Below are 16,932 nucleotides of genomic sequence, written 5' to 3'. Positions count from 1 at the left end.
GAGCGTTATCATCTTCTTTTTATGTAGATTGAACCCAAAATACCGTTTTGCTTTGGTTGGGGGTGATTCTGGTGCACACCGAAATAACACCATTCGAATTGAAAGAAGCCAAATCGAAGCTTATTCGTCTTCTTTCTACGCATATGGAAGCGAAAAGACGGTCTTTTGTTATTTTGGTCTCATTACATACAGTTTGCTATTTTTGGGTAAATGTGCATTAACACCAGAGAACACGACTTTGAAATGAGCGAAATGCAAGATTCTTCTTTCTATGTAGATGGAACCCAAAACAATCTGTTTTGCTTTGTTTATGCTTATGACACTTCGCTTTGCAGTTTCTGGGTGAATGAACACCGAAAGTGCAATCCAAGCTTCTTCTTCCTCTTTGTATTGAGATCGAAGCAAAACACCTATGCTTGATTTGGGCTGATAACAAACATTTCACTCTGCGATTTTTGGTTGAATGTGCATTCAAACCCCAAAAACACCAATTTCAAATAAGCCCAATGAGTGCGTTATCAACTTCTTTTTATGTAGATGGAAGCCAAAACACCGTTTTGTTTTGGTTGGGGGTGATTCTGGTGCACACCGAAATAACACCATTCGAATTGAAATAAGCCCAATCGAAGCTTATTCGTCTTCTTTCTACGCATTTGGAAGCGAAAAGACGGTCTTTTGTTATTTTGGTCTCATTACATACAGTTTGCTATTTTTGGGTAAATGTGCATTAACACCAGAGAACACGACTTTGAAATGAGCGAAATGCAAGATTCTTCTTTCTATGTAGATGGAACCCAAAACAATCTGTTTTGCTTTGTTTATGCTTATGACACTTCGCTTTGCTGTTTGTGGGTGAATGAACACCGAAAGTGCAATCCAAGCTTATTGCGCCTCTCTCTATTGAAATGAACCAAAACACCTATGCTTGATTTGGGCTGATAACAAACATTTCACTATGCGATTTTTTTGTTGAATGTACATTCAACAAAAACACCAATTTGAAATGAGCCCAATCAGAGCGTTATCATCTTCTTTTTATGTAGATTGAACCCAAAATACCGTTTTGCTTTGGTTGGGGGTGATTCTGGTGCACACCGAAATAACACCATTCGAATTGAAAGAAGCCAAATCGAAGCTTATTCGTCTTCTTTCTACGCATATGGAAGCGAAAAGACGGTCTTTTGTTATATTGGTCTCATTAAATACAGTTTGCTATTTTGTGGTAAATGTGCATTAACACCAAAGAGCACGACTTTGAAATGAGCGAAATGCAAGATTCTTCTTTCTATGTAGATGGAACCCAAAACAACCTGTTTGGCTTTGTTTATGCTTATGACACTTCGCTTTGCTATTTGTGGGTGAATGAACACCGAAAGTGCAATCCAAGCTTATTGCTCCTCTTTCTATTGAAATGAACCAAAACACCTATGCTTGATTTGGGCTGATAACAAACATTTCACTCTGCGATTTTTGGTTGAATGTGCATTCAAACCCCAAAAACACCAATTTCAAATAAGCCCAATGAGTGCGTTATCAACTTCTTTTTATGTAGATGGAAGCCAAAACACCGTTTTGCTTGGTTGGGGGTGATTCTGGTGCACACCGAAATAACACCATTCGAATTGAAATAAGCCCAATCGAAGCTTATTCGTCTTCTTTCTACGCATTTGGAAGCGAAAAGACGGTCTTTTGTTATTTTGGTCTCATTACATACAGTTTGCTATTTTTGGGTAAATGTGCATTAACACCAAAGAACACGACTTTGCAATGAGCGAAATGAAAGATTCTTCTTTCTATGTAGATGGAACCCAAAACAATCTGTTTTGCTTTGTTTATGCTTATGACACTTCGCTTTGCAGTTTCTGGGTGAATGAACACCGAAAGTGCAATCCAAGCTTCTCCTTCCTCTTTGTATTGAGATCGAACCAAAACACCTATGCTTGATTTGGGCTGATAACAAACATTTCACTATGCGATTTTTTTGTTGAATGTACATTCAAACCCCCAAAACACCAATTTCAAATAAGCCCAATGAGTGCGTTATCATCTTCTTTTTATGTAGATTGAACCCAAAATACCTTTTTGCTTTGGTTGGGGGTGATTCTGGTGCACACCGAAATAACACCATTCGAATTGAAATAAGCCCAATCGAAGCTTATTCGTCTTCTTTCTACGCATATGGAAGCGAAAAGACGGTCTTTTGTTATTTTGGTCTCATTACATACAGTTTGCTATTTTTGGGTAAATGTGCATTAACACGAAAGAACACGACTTTGAAATGAGCGAAATGCAAGATTCTTCTTTCTATGTAGATGGAACCGAAAACAACCTGTTTGGCTTTGTTTATGCTTATGACACTTCGCTTTGCAGTTTCTGGGTGAATGAACACCGAAAGTGCAATCCAAGCTTCTTCTTCCTCTTTGTATTGAGATCGAAGCAAAACACCTATGCTTGATTTGGGCTGATAACAAACATTTCACTATGCGATTTTTTTTGTTGAATGTACATTCTAACAAAAACACCAATTTGAAATGAGCCCAATCAGAGCGTTATCATCTTCTTTTTATGTAGATTGAACCCAAAATACCTTTTTGCTTTGGTTGGGGGTGATTCTGGTGCACACCGAAATAACACCATTCGAATTGAAAGAAGCCAAATCGAAGCTTATTCGTCTTCTTTCTACGCATATGGAAGCGAAAAGACGGTCTTTTGTTATTTTGGTCTCATTACATACAGTTTGCTATTTTTGGGTAAATGTGCATTAACACGAAAGAACACGACTTTGAAATGAGCGAAATGCAAGATTCTTCTTTCTATGTAGATGGAACCGAAAACAACCTGTTTGGCTTTGTTTATGCTTATGACACTTCGCTTTCCTGTTTGTGGGTCAATGAACACCGAAAGTGCAATCCAAGCTTATTGCTCCTCTTTCTATTGAAATGAACCAAAACACCTATGCTTGATTTGGGCTGATAACAAACATCTCACTATGCGATTTTTTTGTTGAATGTACATTCTAACACCAAAAACACCAATTTGAAATGAGCCCAATCAGAGCGTTATCTTCTTTTTATGTAGATTGAACCCAAAATACCTTTTTGCTTTGGTTGGGGGTGATTCTGGTGCACGCCGAAATAACACCATTCGAATTGAAAGAAGCCAAATCGAAGCTTATTCGTCTTCTTTCTACGCATATGGAAGCGAAAAGACGGTCTTTTGTTATTTTGGTCTCATTACATACAGTTTGCTATTTTTGGGTAAATGTGCATTAACACCAAAGAACACGACTTTGAAATGAGCGAAATGCAAGATTCTTCTTTCTATGTAGATGGAACCGAAAACAATCTGTTTTGCTTTGTTTATGCTTATGACACTTATGAACACCGAAAGTGCAATCTAAGCTTCTTCTTCCTCTTTGCATTGAGATCGAACCAAAACACCTATGCTTGATTTGGGCTGATAACAAACATTTCACTATGCGATTTTTTTGTTGAATGTACATTCTAACACCAAAAACACCAATTTGAAATGAGCCCAAACAGAGCGTGATCATCTTCTTTTTATGTAGATTGAACCCAAAATACCTTTTTGCTTTGGTTGGGGGTGATTCTGGTGCACACCGAAATAACACCATTCGAATTGAAAGAAGCCAAATCGAAGCTTATTCGTCTTCTTTCTACGCATATGGAAGCGAAAAGACGGTCCTTTGTTATTTTGGTCTCATTACATACAGTTTGCGATTTCTGGGTAAATGTGCATTAACACCAAAGAACACGACTTTGAAATGAGCGAAATGCAAGATTCTTCTTTCTATGTAGATGGAACCCAAAACAACCTGTTTGGCTTTGTTTATGCTTATGACACTTCGCTTTGCTGTTTGTGGGTGAATGAACACCGAAAGTGCAATCCAAGCTTATTGCTCCTCTTTCTATTGAAATGAACCAAAACACCTATGCTTGATTTGGGCTGATAACAAACATTTCACTCTGCGATTTTTGGTTGAATGTGCATTCAAACCCCAAAAACACCAATTTCAAATAAGCCCAATGAGTGCGTTATCAACTTCTTTTTATGTAGATGGAAGCCAAAACACCGTTTTGCTTGGTTGGGGGTGATTCTGGTGCACACCGAAATAACACCATTCGAATTGAAATAAGCCCAATCGAAGCTTATTCGTCTTCTTTCTACGCATTTGGAAGCGAAAAGACGGTCTTTTGTTATTTTGGTCTCATTACATACAGTTTGCTATTTTTGGGTAAATGTGCATTAACACCAAAGAACACGACTTTGCAATGAGCGAAATGAAAGATTCTTCTTTCTACGTAGATGGAACCCAAAACAATCTGTTTTGCTTTGTTTATGCTTATGACACTTATGAACACCGAAAGTGCAATCCAAGCTTATTGCTCCTCTTTCTATTGAAATGAACCAAAACACCTATGCTTGATTTGGGCTGATAACAAACATTTCACTATGCGATTTTTTTGTTGAATGTACATTCTAACACCAAAAACACCAATTTGAAATGAGCCCAAACAGAGCGTGATCATCTTCTTTTTATGTAGATTGAACCCAAAATACCTTTTTGCTTTGGTTGGGGGTGATTCTGGTGCACACCGAAATAACACCATTCGAATTGAAAGAAGCCAAATCGAAGCTTATTCGTCTTCTTTCTACGCATATGGAAGCGAAAAGACGGTCCTTTGTTATTTTGGTCTCATTACATACAGTTTGCGATTTCTGGGTAAATGTGCATTAACACCAAAGAACACGACTTTGAAATGAGCGAAATGCAAGATTCTTCTTTCTATGTAGATGGAACCCAAAACAACCTGTTTGGCTTTGTTTATGCTTATGACACTTCGCTTTGCTGTTTGTGGGTGAATGAACACCGAAAGTGCAATCCAAGCTTATTGCTCCTCTTTCTATTGAAATGAACCAAAACACCTATGCTTGATTTGGGCTGATAACAAACATTTCACTCTGCGATTTTTGGTTGAATGTGCATTCAAACCCCAAAAACACCAATTTCAAATAAGCCCAATGAGTGCGTTATCAACTTCTTTTTATGTAGATGGAAGCCAAAACACCGTTTTGCTTGGTTGGGGGTGATTCTGGTGCACACCGAAATAACACCATTCGAATTGAAATAAGCCCAATCGAAGCTTATTCGTCTTCTTTCTACGCATTTGGAAGCGAAAAGACGGTCTTTTGTTATTTTGGTCTCATTACATACAGTTTGCTATTTTTGGGTAAATGTGCATTAACACCAAAGAACACGACTTTGCAATGAGCGAAATGAAAGATTCTTCTTTCTACGTAGATGGAACCCAAAACAATCTGTTTTGCTTTGTTTATGCTTATGACACTTCGCTTTGCTGTTTGTGGGTGAATGAACACCGAAAGTGCAATCTAAGCTTCTTCTTCCTCTTTGCATTGAGATCGAACCAAAACACCTATGCTTGATTTGGGCTGATAACAAACATTTCACTATGCGATTTTTTTGTTGAATGTACATTCAACAAAAACACCAATTTGAAATGAGCCCAATCAGAGCGTTATCATCTTTTTATGTAGATTGAACCCAAAATACCTTTTTGCTTTGGTTGGGGGTGATTCTGGTGCACACCGAAATAACACCATTCGAATTGAAAGAAGCCCAATCGAAGCTTATTCGTCTTCTTTCTACGCATATGGAAGCGAAAAGACGGTCTTTTGTTATTTTGGTCTCATTACATACAGTTTGCTATTTTGGGGTAAATGTGCATTAACACGAAAGAACACGACTTTGAAATGAGCGAAATGCAAGATTCTTCTTTCTATGTAGATGGAACCGAAAACAACCTGTTTGGCTTTGTTTATGCTTATGACACTTCGCTTTCCTGTTTGTGGGTCAATGAACACCGAAAGTGCAATCCAAGCTTATTGCTCCTCTTTCTATTGAAATGAACCAAAACACCTATGCTTGATTTGGGCTGATAACAAACATCTCACTATGCGATTTTTTTGTTGAATGTACATTCTAACACCAAAAACACCAATTTGAAATGAGCCCAAACAGAGCGTGATCATCTTCTTTTTATGTAGATTGAACCCAAAATACCTTTTTGCTTTGGTTGGGGGTGATTCTGGTGCACACCGAAATAACACCATTCGAATTGAAAGAAGCCAAATCGAAGCTTATTCGTCTTCTTTCTACGCATATGGAAGCGAAAAGACGGTCCTTTGTTATTTTGGTCTCATTACATACAGTTTGCGATTTCTGGGTAAATGTGCATTAACACCAAAGAACACGACTTTGAAATGAGCGAAATGCAAGATTCTTCTTTCTATGTAGATGGAACCCAAAACAACCTGTTTGGCTTTGTTTATGCTTATGACACTTCGCTTTGCTGTTTGTGGGTGAATGAACACCGAAAGTGCAATCCAAGCTTATTGCTCCTCTTTCTATTGAAATGAACCAAAACACCTATGCTTGATTTGGGCTGATAACAAACATTTCACTCTGCGATTTTTGGTTGAATGTGCATTCAAACCCCAAAAACACCAATTTCAAATAAGCCCAATGAGTGCGTTATCAACTTCTTTTTATGTAGATGGAAGCCAAAACACCGTTTTGCTTGGTTGGGGGTGATTCTGGTGCACACCGAAATAACACCATTCGAATTGAAATAAGCCCAATCGAAGCTTATTCGTCTTCTTTCTACGCATTTGGAAGCGAAAAGACGGTCTTTTGTTATTTTGGTCTCATTACATACAGTTTGCTATTTTTGGGTAAATGTGCATTAACACCAAAGAACACGACTTTGCAATGAGCGAAATGAAAGATTCTTCTTTCTACGTAGATGGAACCCAAAACAATCTGTTTTGCTTTGTTTATGCTTATGACACTTATGAACACCGAAAGTGCAATCCAAGCTTATTGCTCCTCTTTCTATTGAAATGAACCAAAACACCTATGCTTGATTTGGGCTGATAACAAACATTTCACTATGCGATTTTTTTGTTGAATGTACATTCTAACACCAAAAACACCAATTTGAAATGAGCCCAAACAGAGCGTGATCATCTTCTTTTTATGTAGATTGAACCCAAAATACCTTTTTGCTTTGGTTGGGGGTGATTCTGGTGCACACCGAAATAACACCATTCGAATTGAAAGAAGCCAAATCGAAGCTTATTCGTCTTCTTTCTACGCATATGGAAGCGAAAAGACGGTCCTTTGTTATTTTGGTCTCATTACATACAGTTTGCGATTTCTGGGTAAATGTGCATTAACACCAAAGAACACGACTTTGAAATGAGCGAAATGCAAGATTCTTCTTTCTATGTAGATGGAACCCAAAACAACCTGTTTGGCTTTGTTTATGCTTATGACACTTCGCTTTGCTGTTTGTGGGTGAATGAACACCGAAAGTGCAATCCAAGCTTATTGCTCCTCTTTCTATTGAAATGAACCAAAACACCTATGCTTGATTTGGGCTGATAACAAACATTTCACTCTGCGATTTTTGGTTGAATGTGCATTCAAACCCCAAAAACACCAATTTCAAATAAGCCCAATGAGTGCGTTATCAACTTCTTTTTATGTAGATGGAAGCCAAAACACCGTTTTGCTTGGTTGGGGGTGATTCTGGTGCACACCGAAATAACACCATTCGAATTGAAATAAGCCCAATCGAAGCTTATTCGTCTTCTTTCTACGCATTTGGAAGCGAAAAGACGGTCTTTTGTTATTTTGGTCTCATTACATACAGTTTGCTATTTTTGGGTAAATGTGCATTAACACCAAAGAACACGACTTTGCAATGAGCGAAATGAAAGATTCTTCTTTCTACGTAGATGGAACCCAAAACAATCTGTTTTGCTTTGTTTATGCTTATGACACTTCGCTTTGCTGTTTGTGGGTGAATGAACACCGAAAGTGCAATCTAAGCTTCTTCTTCCTCTTTGCATTGAGATCGAACCAAAACACCTATGCTTGATTTGGGCTGATAACAAACATTTCACTATGCGATTTTTTTGTTGAATGTACATTCAACAAAAACACCAATTTGAAATGAGCCCAATCAGAGCGTTATCATCTTCTTTTTATGTAGATTGAACCCAAAATACCTTTTTGCTTTGGTTGGGGGTGATTCTGGTGCACGCCGAAATAACACCATTCGAATTGAAATAAGCCCAATCGAAGCTTATTCGTCTTCTTTCTACGCATATGGAAGCGAAAAGACGGTCTTTTGTTATTTTGGTCTCATTACATACAGTTTGCTATTTTTGGGTAAATGTGCATTAACACGAAAGAACACGACTTTGAAATGAGCGAAATGCAAGATTCTTCTTTCTATGTAGATGGAACCGAAAACAACCTGTTTGGCTTTGTTTATGCTTATGACACTTCGCTTTCCTGTTTGTGGGTCAATGAACACCGAAAGTGCAATCCAAGCTTATTGCTCCTCTTTCTATTGAAATGAACCAAAACACCTATGCTTGATTTGGGCTGATAACAAACATCTCACTATGCGATTTTTTTTGTTGAATGTACATTCTAACACCAAAAACACCAATTTGAAATGAGCCCAAACAGAGCGTGATCATCTTCTTTTTATGTAGATTGAACCCAAAATACCTTTTTGCTTTGGTTGGGGGTGATTCTGGTGCACACCGAAATAACACCATTCGAATTGAAAGAAGCCAAATCGAAGCTTATTCGTCTTCTTTCTATGCATAAGGAAGCGAAAAGACGGTCTTTTGTTATTTTGGTCTCATTACATACAGTTTGCTATTTTTGGGTAAATGTGCATTAACACCAAAGAACACGACTTTGAAATGAGCGAAATGAAAGATTCTTCTTTCTATGTAGATGGAACCCAAAACAATCTGTTTTGCTTTGTTTATGCTTATGACACTTCGCTTTGCAGTTTCTGGGTGAATGAACACCGAAAGTGCAATCCAAGCTTCTTCTTCCTCTTTGTATTGAGATCAAACCAAAACACCTATGCTTGATTTGGGCTGATAACAAACATTTCACTCTGCGATTTTTTTGTTGAATGTACATTCTAACACCAAAAACACCAATTTGAAATGAGCCCAATCAGAGCGCTATCATCTTCTTTTTATGTAGATTGAACCCAAAATACCGGTTTGCTTTGGTTGGGGGTGATTCTGGTGCACACCCAAAAAACACCATTCGAATTGAAAGAAGCCCAATCGAAGCTGATTCGTCTTCTTTCTACGCATATGGAAGCGAAAAGACGGTCTTTTGTTATTTTGGTCTCATTACCTACAGTTTGCTATTTTTGGGTAAATGTGCATTAACACCAGAGAACACGACTTTGAAATGAGCGAAATGCAAGATTCTTCTTTCTATGTAGATGGAACCCAAAACAATCTGTTTTGCTTTGTTTATGCTTATGACACTTCGCTTTGCTGTTTGTGGGTGAATGAACACCGAAAGTGCAATCCAAGCTTATTGCGCCTCTTTCTATTGAAATGAACCAAAACACCTATGCTTGATTTGGGCTGATAACAAACATTTCACTATGCGATTTTTTTGTTGAATGTACATTCTAACAAAAACACCAATTTGAAATGAGCCCAATCAGAGCGTTATCATCTTCTTTTTATGTAGATTGAACCCAAAATACCTTTTTGCTTTGGTTGGGGGTGATTCTGGTGCACGCCGAAATAACACCATTCGAATTGAAAGAAGCCCAATCGAAGCTTATTCGTCTTCTTTCTACGCATATGGAAGCGAAAAGACGGTCTTTTGTTATTTTGGTCTCATTACATACAGTTTGCTATTTTTGGGTAAATGTGCATTAACACCAAAGAGCACGACTTTGAAATGAGCGAAATGCAAGATTCTTCTTTCTATGTAGATGGAACCCAAAACAATCTGTTTTGCTTTGTTTATGCTTATGACACTTCGCTTTGCAGTTTCTGGGTGAATGAACACCGAAAGTGCAATCCAAGCTTCTTCTTCCTCTTTGTATTGAGATCAAACCAAAACACCTATGCTTGATTTGGGCTGATAACAAACATTTCACTATGCGATTTTTTTGTTGAATGTACATTCTAACACCAAAAACACCAATTTGAAATGAGCCCAAACAGAGCGTGATCATCTTCTTTTTATGTAGATTGAACCCAAAATACCTTTTTGCTTTGGTTGGGGGTGATTCTGGTGCACACCGAAATAACACCATTCGAATTGAAAGAAGCCAAATCGAAGCTTATTCGTCTTCTTTCTACGCATATGGAAGCGAAAAGACGGTCCTTTGTTATTTTGGTCTCATTACATACAGTTTGCGATTTCTGGGTAAATGTGCATTAACACCAAAGAACACGACTTTGAAATGAGCGAAATGCAAGATTCTTCTTTCTATGTAGATGGAACCCAAAACAACCTGTTTTGCTTTGTTTATGCTTATGACACTTCGCTTTGCTGTTTGTGGGTGAATGAACACCGAAAGTGCAATCCAAGCTTATTGCTCCTCTTTCTATTGAAATGAACCAAAACACCTATGCTTGATTTGGGCTGATAACAAACATTTCACTCTGCGATTTTTGGTTGAATGTGCATTCAAACCCCAAAAACACCAATTTCAAATAAGCCCAATGAGTGCGTTATCAACTTCTTTTTATGTAGATGGAAGCCAAAACACCGTTTTGCTTGGTTGGGGGTGATTCTGGTGCACACCGAAATAACACCATTCGAATTGAAATAAGCCCAATCGAAGCTTATTCGTCTTCTTTCTACGCATTTGGAAGCGAAAAGACGGTCTTTTGTTATTTTGGTCTCATTACATACAGTTTGCTATTTTTGGGTAAATGTGCATTAACACCAAAGAACACGACTTTGCAATGAGCGAAATGAAAGATTCTTCTTTCTACGTAGATGGAACCCAAAACAATCTGTTTTGCTTTGTTTATGCTTATGACACTTCGCTTTGCTGTTTGTGGGTGAATGAACACCGAAAGTGCAATCTAAGCTTCTTCTTCCTCTTTGCATTGAGATCGAACCAAAACACCTATGCTTGATTTGGGCTGATAACAAACATTTCACTATGCGATTTTTTTGTTGAATGTACATTCAACAAAAACACCAATTTGAAATGAGCCCAATCAGAGCGTTATCATCTTCTTTTTATGTAGATTGAACCCAAAATACCTTTTTGCTTTGGTTGGGGGTGATTCTGGTGCACGCCGAAATAACACCATTCGAATTGAAATAAGCCCAATCGAAGCTTATTCGTCTTCTTTCTACGCATATGGAAGCGAAAAGACGGTCTTTTGTTATTTTGGTCTCATTACATACAGTTTGCTATTTTTGGGTAAATGTGCATTAACACGAAAGAACACGACTTTGAAATGAGCGAAATGCAAGATTCTTCTTTCTATGTAGATGGAACCGAAAACAACCTGTTTGGCTTTGTTTATGCTTATGACACTTCGCTTTGCTGTTTGTGGGTGAATGAACACCGAAAGTGCAATCCAAGCTTATTGCTCCTCTTTCTATTGAAATGAACCAAAACACCTATGCTTGATTTGGGCTGATAACAAACATCTCACTATGCGATTTTTTTGTTGAATGTACATTCTAACACCAAAAACACCAATTTGAAATGAGCCCAAACAGAGCGTGATCATCTTCTTTTTATGTAGATTGAACCCAAAATACCTTTTTGCTTTGGTTGGGGGTGATTTTGGTGCACACCGAAATAACACCATTCGAATTGAAAGAAGCCAAATCGAAGCTTATTCGTCTTCTTTCTATGCATAAGGAAGCGAAAAGACGGTCTTTTGTTATTTTGGTCTCATTACATACAGTTTGCTATTTTTGGGTAAATGTGCATTAACACCAAAGAACACGACTTTGAAATGAGCGAAATGAAAGATTCTTCTTTCTATGTAGATGGAACCCAAAACAATCTGTTTTGCTTTGTTTATGCTTATGACACTTCGCTTTGCAGTTTCTGGGTGAATGAACACCGAAAGTGCAATCCAAGCTTCTTCTTCCTCTTTGTATTGAGATCGAACCAAAACACCTATGCTTGATTTGGGCTGATAACAAACATTTCACTATGCGATTTTTTTGTTGAATGTACATTCTAACACCAAAAACACCAATTTGAAATGAGCCCAATCAGAGCGCTATCATCTTCTTTTTATGTAGATTGAACCCAAAATACCGGTTTGCTTTGGTTGGGGGTGATTCTGGTGCACACCCAAAAAACACCATTCGAATTGAAATAAGCCCAATCGAAGCTGATTCGTCTTCTTTCTACGCATATGGAAGCGAAAAGACGGTCTTTTGTTATTTTGGTCTCATTACATACAGTTTGCTATTTTTGGGTAAATGTGCATTAACACGAAAGAACACGACTTTGAAATGAGCGAAATGCAAGATTCTTCTTTCTATGTAGATGGAACCGAAAACAACCTGTTTGGCTTTGTTTATGCTTATGACACTTCGCTTTCCTGTTTGTGGGTCAATGAACACCGAAAGTGCAATCCAAGCTTATTGCTCCTCTTTCTATTGAAATGAACCAAAACACCTATGCTTGATTTGGGCTGATAACAAACATCTCACTATGCGATTTTTTTGTTGAATGTACATTCTAACACCAAAAACACCAATTTGAAATGAGCCCAAACAGAGCGTGATCAGCTTCTTTTTATGTAGATTGAACCCAAAATACCTTTTTGCTTTGGTTGGGGGTGATTCTGGTGCACACCGAAATAACACCATTCGAATTGAAAGAAGCCAAATCGAAGCTTATTCGTCTTCTTTCTATGCATAAGGAAGCGAAAAGACGGTCTTTTGTTATTTTGGTCTCATTACATACAGTTTGCTATTTTTGGGTAAATGTGCATTAACACCAAAGAACACGACTTTGAAATGAGCGAAATGAAAGATTCTTCTTTCTATGTAGATGGAACCCAAAACAATCTGTTTTGCTTTGTTTATGCTTATGACACTTCGCTTTGCAGTTTCTGGGTGAATGAACACCGAAAGTGCAATCCAAGCTTCTTCTTCCTCTTTGTATTGAGATCGAACCAAAACACCTATGCTTGATTTGGGCTGATAACAAACATTTCACTATGCGATTTTTTTGTTGAATGTACATTCTAACACCAAAAACACCAATTTGAAATGAGCCCAATCAGAGCGCTATCATCTTCTTTTTATGTAGATTGAACCCAAAATACCGGTTTGCTTTGGTTGGGGGTGATTCTGGTGCACACCCAAAAAACACCATTCGAATTGAAAGAAGCCCAATCGAAGCTGATTCGTCTTCTTTCTACGCATATGGAAGCGAAAAGACGGTCTTTTGTTATTTTGGTCTCATTACCTACAGTTTGCTATTTTTGGGTAAATGTGCATTAACACCAGAGAACACGACTTTGAAATGAGCGAAATGCAAGATTCTTCTTTCTATGTAGATGGAACGCAAAACAATCTGTTTTGCTTTGTTTATGCTTATGACACTTCGCTTTGCAGTTTCTGGGTGAATGAACACCGAAAGTGCAATCTAAGCTTCTTCTTCCTCTTTGCATTGAGATCGAACCAAAACACCTATGCTTGATTTGGGCTGATAACAAACATTTCACTATGCGATTTTTTTGTTGAATGTACATTCAACAAAAACACCAATTTGAAATGAGCCCAATCAGAGCGTTATCATCTTCTTTTTATGTAGATTGAACCCAAAATACCTTTTTGCTTTGGTTGGGGGTGATTCTGGTGCACGCCGAAATAACACCATTCGAATTGAAATAAGCCCAATCGAAGCTTATTCGTCTTCTTTCTACGCATATGGAAGCGAAAAGACGGTCTTTTGTTATTTTGGTCTCATTACATACAGTTTGCTATTTTTGGGTAAATGTGCATTAACACCAAAGAGCACGACTTTGAAATGAGCGAAATGCAAGATTCTTCTTTCTATGTAGATGGAACCCAAAACAACCTGTTTTGCTTTGTTTATGCTTATGACACTTCGCTTTGCTGTTTGTGGGTGAATGAACACCGAAAGTGCAATCCAAGCTTATTGCTCCTCTTTCTATTGAAATGAACCAAAACACCTATGCTTGATTTGGGCTGATAACAAACATTTCACTCTGCGATTTTTGGTTGAATGTGCATTCAAACCCCAAAAACACCAATTTCAAATAAGCCCAATGAGTGCGTTATCAACTTCTTTTTATGTAGATGGAAGCCAAAACACCGTTTTGCTTGGTTGGGGGTGATTCTGGTGCACACCGAAATAACACCATTCGAATTGAAATAAGCCCAATCGAAGCTTATTCGTCTTCTTTCTACGCATTTGGAAGCGAAAAGACGGTCTTTTGTTATTTTGGTCTCATTACATACAGTTTGCTATTTTTGGGTAAATGTGCATTAACACCAAAGAACACGACTTTGCAATGAGCGAAATGAAAGATTCTTCTTTCTACGTAGATGGAACCCAAAACAATCTGTTTTGCTTTGTTTATGCTTATGACACTTCGCTTTGCTGTTTGTGGGTGAATGAACACCGAAAGTGCAATCCAAGCTTCTTCTTCCTCTATGTATTGAGATCGAACCAAAACACCTATGCTTGATTTGGGCTGATAACAAACATTTCACTATGCGATTTTTTTGTTGAATGTACATTCAACAAAAACACCAATTTGAAATGAGCCCAATCAGAGCGTTATCATCTTCTTTTTATGTAGATTGAACCCAAAATACCTTTTTGCTTTGGTTGGGGGTGATTCTGGTGCACGCCGAAATAACACCATTCGAATTGAAATAAGCCCAATCGAAGCTTATTCGTCTTCTTTCTACGCATATGGAAGCGAAAAGACGGTCTTTTGTTATTTTGGTCTCATTACATACAGTTTGCTATTTTGGGGTAAATGTGCATTAACACGAAAGAACACGACTTTGAAATGAGCGAAATGCAAGATTCTTCTTTCTATGTAGATGGAACCGAAAACAACCTGTTTGGCTTTGTTTATGCTTATGACACTTCGCTTTCCTGTTTGTGGGTCAATGAACACCGAAAGTGCAATCCAAGCTTATTGCTCCTCTTTCTATTGAAATGAACCAAAACACCTATGCTTGATTTGGGCTGATAACAAACATCTCAGTATGCGATTTTTTTGTTGAATGTACATTCTAACACCAAAAACACCAATTTGAAATGAGCCCAAACAGAGCGTGATCATCTTCTTTTTATGTAGATTGAACCCAAAATACCTTTTTGCTTTGGTTGGGGGTGATTCTGGTGCACACCGAAATAACACCATTCGAATTGAAAGAAGCCAAATCGAAGCTTATTCGTCTTCTTTCTATGCATAAGGAAGCGAAAAGACGGTCTTTTGTTATTTTGGTCTCATTACATACAGTTTGCTATTTTTGGGTAAATGTGCATTAACACCAAAGAACACGACTTTGCAATGAGCGAAATGAAAGATTCTTCTTTCTATGTAGATGGAACCCAAAACAATCTGTTTTGCTTTGTTTATGCTTATGACACTTCGCTTTGCAGTTTCTGGGTGAATGAACACCGAAAGTGCAATCCAAGCTTCTTCTTCCTCTATGTATTGAGATCGAACCAAAACACCTATGCTTGATGTGGGCTGATAACAAACATTTCACTCTGCGATTTTTTTGTTGAATGTACATTCAAACCCCAAAAACACCAATTTCAAATAAGCCCAATGAGTGCGTTATCATCTTCTTTTTATGTAGATTGAACCCAAAATACCTTTTTGCTTTGGTTGGGGGTGATTCTGGTGCACACCGAAATAACACCATTCGAATTGAAATAAGCCCAATCGAAGCTTATTCGTCTTCTTTCTACGCATATGGAAGCGAAAAGACGGTCTTTTGTTATTTTGGTCTCATTACATACAGTTTGCTATTTTTGGGTAAATGTGCATTAACACCAGAGAACACGACTTTGAAATGAGCGAAATGCAAGATTCTTCTTTCTATGTAGATGGAACCCAAAACAATCTGTTTTGCTTTGTTTATGCTTATGACACTTCGCTTTGCTGTTTGTGGGTGAATGAACACCGAAAGTGCAATCCAAGCTTCTTCTTCCTCTATGTATTGAGATCGAACCAAAACACCTATGCTTGATTTGGGCTGATAACAAACATTTCACTCTGCGATTTTTTTGTTGAATGTACATTCAAACCCCAAAAACACCAATTTCAAATAAGCCCAATGAGTGCGTTATCATCTTCTTTTTATGTAGATTGAACCCAAAATACCTTTTTGCTTTGGTTGGGGGTGATTCTGGTGCACACCGAAATAACACCATTCGAATTGAAATAAGCCCAATCGAAGCTTATTCGTCTTCTTTCTACGCATATGGAAGCGAAAAGACGGTCTTTTGTTATTTTGGTCTCATTACATACAGTTTGCTATTTTTGGGTAAATGTGCATTAACACCAAAGAACACGACTTTGCAATGAGCGAAATGCAAGATTCTTCTTTCTATGTAGATGGAACCCAAAACAATCTGTTTTGCTTTGTTTATGCTTATGACACTTCGCTTTGCAGTTTCTGGGTGAATGAACACCGAAAGTGCAATCCAAGCTTCTTCTTCCTCTTCGTATTGAGATCGAACCAAAACACCTATGCTTGATTTGGGCTGATAACAAACATTTCACTATGCGATTTTTTTGTTGAATGTACATTCTAACACCAAAAACACCAATTTGAAATGAGCCCAAACAGAGCGTGATCATCTTCTTTTTATGTAGATTGAACCCAAAATACCTTTTTGCTTTGGTTGGGGGTGATTCTGGTGCACACCGAAATAACACCATTCGAATTGAAAGAAGCCAAATCGAAGCTTATTCGTCTTCTTTCTATGCATAAGGAAGCGAAAAGACGGTCTTTTGTTATTTTGGTCTCATTACATACAGTTTGCT

Source organism: Podarcis raffonei, chromosome 13 (genome assembly GCF_027172205.1).
Source record: "Podarcis raffonei isolate rPodRaf1 chromosome 13, rPodRaf1.pri, whole genome shotgun sequence".
NCBI classification, from domain to species: domain Eukaryota; kingdom Metazoa; phylum Chordata; class Lepidosauria; order Squamata; family Lacertidae; genus Podarcis; species Podarcis raffonei.
This window is presented reverse-complemented; position numbering follows the sequence as displayed.